Here is a 6,171-nt window from a genome sequence, read left to right as displayed (position 1 = left end):
TAAGGGCAAGCCCCTATAGTTAATTACGTCTTAGATAACCGAAGTCACCTAAGAAAACTCTCGATAAAAATCAGGGGATATTGTCTTCAAGAATTTCAAAGGGATAGGACTATTCAAGGAGATCAGACAAAGAGGTGTGAAAGTAAAATGACTCAAATTTAGAACATTTTATTTTTGAATCCAAAGGAAGAAGAAATATGAGACGTCATAGATTCTGAGGAGAACCTCAGTGACTTCCCAAACTATCATGCTATTTGGCTTTGGTTTTGGAGAATAAAATTATTGAGTGTTTCATCCTGCCAATTTTATTAATTAGGGCTTACATTTGTGTGAAATGATCACACAAATAGCCTTCAAGATGTGAGTTTTAGGTGGTGACGAATGACAACCTCGGAATCCTAAGACGGGTTGGGGCTTATATTGTATAGCAGAGCTATACAAAGTTCTAAAGAAAAGTTGAGAATTTATGTCGCACTAGGTGGAGAAATTCAAAATCCCATGGTTTGTTGTTTAATTCTAAATAATGGTTTAGCTGGTGTAGACATGTTTTGCTGTTGAAAATGGCTGTGCTGTGTTGCCAACAATGCTAGCTCCGAGCTCCTCATCGTAGCGAGTTTAGATTTTCTAATGTGTCAAGCTTTGATGTCAAATCAAATGTTTCCTATGGTTATGGTTATTTAAATATTATGGGGGATGCTAAAGTTGATTAGAGTGACACCGGTTGAGATCTTGCAGTTCCGTCGTTCCAGCACCACTATTTTTTTTTTGGATTCACTTAGTCCAATGAATTTACTAAACTCAACTTAATGAGTGCCATAATTTCATTTAGACCGTGGGAAGCCTCGTTAGCAACCGTAGGTTACCTCCTCCGAGGGGTTCCCGATCTTCCGATAATAGAGACATTTTAAATTATTTGCAATTGTTGTTTTGTGATGTTTGTGATTTTTTGAGTTGTCTTATATTTTGAATGTTGTTGGATTTTATCTTATTTTGATTTTAGTTTTGGTTTCAGTTTTGGTGGCTATCCTAGCATTTTTTTTTTCATGCAGGGTAACATTGTTGTTTAACATGTAAGTTTTATAAGCATAAACAGTTTATGGGCATGAAAAAGTACGGTAAAGAAAGTGCAGGAAAAGAAGGTACTGTAAACTACGAAAGCATACCTGTCGAGTCTTCTCATTCCTGAAACTTTAGTATCTTTTGCAGTAAACATTTATAATTTATAGAAAATTAAAGCTCATAAGTAGGTTCGTCGCAGGCCTACCAAATCCTATGTCACAATCTGGCGGGTCCTATTTATTTAAGTGCATAGATGATTTCCCAGGCAAGGCATAATGAGTTTAATCGTGCTTCAAGATATCCAAAAGAGTATGAGAAAGATCCAGGGACCAGGCCCCGGACATCTCATAATCTCTTGAAAAGTCTCGAGTTCGTTCAAAATCATTATATTGCTTAATAACTCATTCTTATCACACTCTTATGTTTAATGAACAGATGTTCTAACTGACCTTAAGGATGGGGTAATTATCACTTGTTATTTTATTTATAAATTATGTGGGTGGAGGTCTTTAGGGGGAAAATTGAATTAACTAAGAAGCTTAGCTGATTTGATTTTTTTTAAAGTTAGGATTGTAGTGCTTCAAATATATTTAAAACTAATTTTATCATCTTTTCTAATTCATATTAATCAAATTTGATTAATCCTAGCTCACTACCAAGCCCTTTAGACTTAATACGTGTATTTGCAATTTTAGGAAAAGTTAAATATGCAAGTGTGATTCTTATCAAAGTATTGCATTATCATTTGAACACCAATTAAGGGGTATTGAATTAATGAATTATTGACTTCCAAGGTCAATCCCTAACCTTAAGGATCATTTAATTTTCATTATCTTCCAAATTAAAGTAATTTATGAAAATTGTCAATTTATCCTTTAATGTGACAAAGGTGGGATTGGTTCCTACCGCTTACCCCTTTATGTTTCAATCATTTAATCATGTTAATTAAGATCATTCATTACCCATTTTTTCATTTTAATTAAGCCTAAATATTGGTTAAGGCCAAATCTTCAAAATTACCATTTTGTCCATAAGGACCTAACACTTCATAATTTATCAAATTTAATACAATGACTTTGAAATTTTTATGGTGCCCTACCCATGGGTCAATTAAAACATCATAGGAGAAAATGTGATTTTTCTGAATTTATTTAATAATATTATTCATTTTTAATGCAAAAATAAGGATTTTCAATGAAAATTCAATAACTCAACCAAAACAAAGCTTCTGTCCTTAAGAAAACTATTGGAGGTTTATCTAGATTAGAGGACCAACTAGAAAAATTTTCAAGATTTTAGAGGTTTAATTTAATTAGTAGAATTATTTATTTGTTTTAAGTATTAATTAAATATAAAATATTATTTATGTGGAAAATTAAGTTTTATATTATTCTTAAATCTCTCTGAGACCAGGGAACCCAAAGAAATAAATTTCATATTTTTTTATTTATGTTTTAATTATTAGAATTATTTTAGAGAAAATTAATGAAAATTCATTTTTAAGCCTTAAAAAATTAATATCTTGACTTAGAAAATTAGGAAAATTATTTTAATTAGTTCCAAGTGACCAGAAAGTCAAATGTGACATTTTAGTGCATTTTTTATAGTTTTGCAAAATTTTATGATTTTAAATTAATTTTTAATTATTTAAATGCTTAAAATAAATAAAAAATGAATTATTTATTTTAATTAAAAATTTAAACAAGTTTCTCTAAGCATCGTTCATAAAGAAAACTTAAAATGAATTCCATACAATTAAATTTAAGAATTCAGTTAAAGCTTATCGAGATTTTATCATAGAAAAGAAAGAAGTATTCATGATTTCAGGAGACATAAGCCTCACAACTTGTAATCAAAAGAAGAATGAATTTCTTGTGTAATTTAAAGAATCTGAGAACCTTTCTTTTAAAAAAAGAAAAGCACGATGAACAAAATAGGATTTTTTCTTTTCTTAGGGATAAAATTATGTTTAGTACTCAAAATTGCAAGTAATGCAAGCCAGAGAAAGAAAAACTGATGAAGTTCTTTGATGGTGTTTAGGAAAAATCATGAGGTAAAAAAAAAAAAAACTTCACAAACCTGCTAATTAATATATAATAAAAACCTTATCCTTTATTCAACATCAATTTAGCAAATGTCAGGGAGAAGAATTTGAAACCCTTTAACATTAAATCAAGAAAGTAAAAAAAAAAGGTAAAACCATTTTTTCACCAAGGAAAAGATTCAAAAGATTAATTGAAGAAGGGGAAAGAGAAAGTAGCCTTACTCCCAAATTATCGAAGAAGGTGGAGAAAGAGGAATGCGAACTTCAATGTCTAGCAAAAATCTCGGGCTAGAGAGAATCGAGCGAGCGAGCTAGAAGGTCAACAACAACCAACAAGTCACATGAGAGGGGGTATTTATAGCTGGGCAAGGGGTAGGTTGCTACTGACGGTGAAGAGAATCACCGCAGGGGAAAGAAAAATGTCAGGGTTAACAAGAACGAAGGTGTTATTACAAATTTGAGCGAGAAAGTTAGTTACTAGAGGGGTAGTTGGCGATGATGCCGACCATGATGGGAAAAATTCCATAGGGAAGAGTCAGTTAGGGTTTTAAGGAAGGAAGGTGCCAAAATTTACGAAGGAAAAGAATGAGAATTGATTAGGGCTTGGAACGACATGTCCCCTTGGAGAAGGGTGTGTGTGTGTGGGAAAAAATTTGCGTGCGATAGACGTACGCAGCGCTGCGTGCGATATTGGGGTTATATCGATGGTACAAGGGGGTTACATCTGCGGGGCTACCCCTTGTAACCTCACTGTAACTTTTTGTAATCTACCTATACCCTAAAATAAGTTTCGCGCTTCTGTTATCATATATTAAGAATTTATTAGTAGGTTACACGTAAGTTACAGAAGGTTACAGGGAGGTTACAAGGGGTTATACCACAGATGTAACCCCCTTGTAGCCTCGGTATAACCCAATATCGCACACAGCGATGCGTACGTCTATCACACACAAATTTTTTTCCGTGTGTGTGTGTTTTATTTTATTAAGCTTTTTTAAAATGTATTATTTTACTCAAATTTGTCAATTCATACATGATTCCATCATTTTCGGAACTTTATTAATATGGGTGTTCTTCCTAGGTAAAATCAATCTCCCAGACACGCTTGCGCAATTTATTTCATCATTCATGGTCATCCGAACAAGTTCACTGACGATCATACCAATTTAATTTCAATTCGCGCGTGTAGCGATAAATGAAGTTATTTAGTCCAACTGGAGTCACATACCTAGCAAAATGCTAACCGGTTCTCGCCTAAGCAACAACCAAAGTCGAATAGATTGCCCTCCGCGGCAAGTCAATTGTCATACGTCGCGGGTCTCCTTAGGACTTTCAAATCCTATGGGAACTCAACTTGAGCTTCAATACATCAGCTTTAATCAATTCAATCAAATACTAAAAATTTGAAACTGTCTATATGAAACTACAAGATGCTAAGAAATGACTCGAATTTCTAAATAATGTGTGTCCAATATAGTCCTCTAGGAGAGCCAAACAAAAAATCCTAAGGCAAGATTCTAGGATAGACATCATAAAAAAGAGGTCAATAATTTATCCTACACATAGTCATCATGAACTTCATCAAACAATTCTTAGCGAGTATATGAAATAATAAAAAATAGTTCACAATGAAGGCAGAAGGCAAGTTTGCTCCAAGGGAAGGACTGCTTGAATTCAGAGGTCAACGCATAGGGTATAAAATATGTGAGTGGTAACCCACAAAGAATGCTATTCAAATTCAAAGAGAATGACTACCTGGACTCAAAGGTCAATGCATGAACCATAAAAAAAGTGGGTGGAAACCCACAAAAAATGCTAATCAACTTCTGAGGGAAGGGTCGTTAAACCCAAAGGTCAATGCGTAAATCGTAAAGTGTGAAATAGGTAGGCGGTAACTCACAAATAAGGTGAGTCAACTTCTAAGGGAATGACTGTCATAGACCCGAAGGTCGACACATAAAGCGTAAAGTAAATGGGTGGTAAGCCATAAAGAGGGCATATCAACTTCCACTGGAAAGACTACTACAGACCCGAAGGTCGACACATATAGCGCAAATGCATGATTTGCATATCTCGGGTCTAGGTTGGATTCTCCTAAAGAGTCATCTTCCCTATCCGTCTCTTTAAATATTTTCTCTTTAAGCCTAAGTAGACATCGTCACTCTAGTTCGGGTGTTAAGAAAAGATTCTCATTTTTTTAAGATGCCTTTAAATCGACTACTAATATATTAACCATCTCAATGTTGCTTAACAATTCTCTGAATCATAATACCATGAGAATTTTATTAAGAGAATTTTGGCATTTAAATAATCAAAAGAGTTTTTGTATCACCACTTCTAATTTTTTGCTCACCTAAAGATTCTTCTCAGGAGTGTTGGTTAGTTTTTATTCTAAAGCCTTTTACACTTTTTAATTTCCCTGAGAATTATTATATTTGGTTGAGTTATTTTTCTTTTAAAGAGTTGTTCTTTCTTTTTGAATGAAAACACTCTTTTAATTTCCGAGTTTCTAAATTCTCTTAATAAGAATTCTCAGCATATTATGTTACATCATTGTTAAGCTCCAATGAGCTTAGTCGAATAAACATGTAGATGATTTAAATCAGAGTTTCTTCCAAAGTGGTGATACAAAAACTCTTTTGATTATTTAAATGTAACATAATAACTCTTCCTAAAACCTAATTTAAATAGTCTTTTAAGGACTATTCACATTTTAATGACATCGAGTCAATCATTCTGATACTTTATTAGGTTTTAGTAGAAAGTTCATTAAAGAGAAAGATTCAGTCATCAAGGCTTAATTCAAATCCCCCAAACCATGAAAATTTGTAAATACAAAAAAGGAGCATAAATGGTCTAGTTAAATCCATCCATAGGATTTATCGTAGGCTCCACATCAAGGTGGATCTAAGATAAGATCGACTGGGGTATTACTCCTTCCAGATTGTCTCAACAACTTTCTTAATTAAAGCCAATCAAGAGATATAGGGGTAAGAAGCTATTTTACCCACTGCTCATGGTCAAGATGAGATATACCCCTGTTAGATAGATAGATGTCTAACTGATAA

Source organism: Phalaenopsis equestris, unplaced genomic scaffold (assembly GCF_001263595.1).
Source record: "Phalaenopsis equestris unplaced genomic scaffold, ASM126359v1 Scaffold000787, whole genome shotgun sequence".
NCBI lineage: Eukaryota > Viridiplantae > Streptophyta > Magnoliopsida > Asparagales > Orchidaceae > Phalaenopsis > Phalaenopsis equestris.
The sequence above is the reverse complement of the archived record's forward strand: the minus strand, read 5'-3'. Positions refer to the sequence as shown.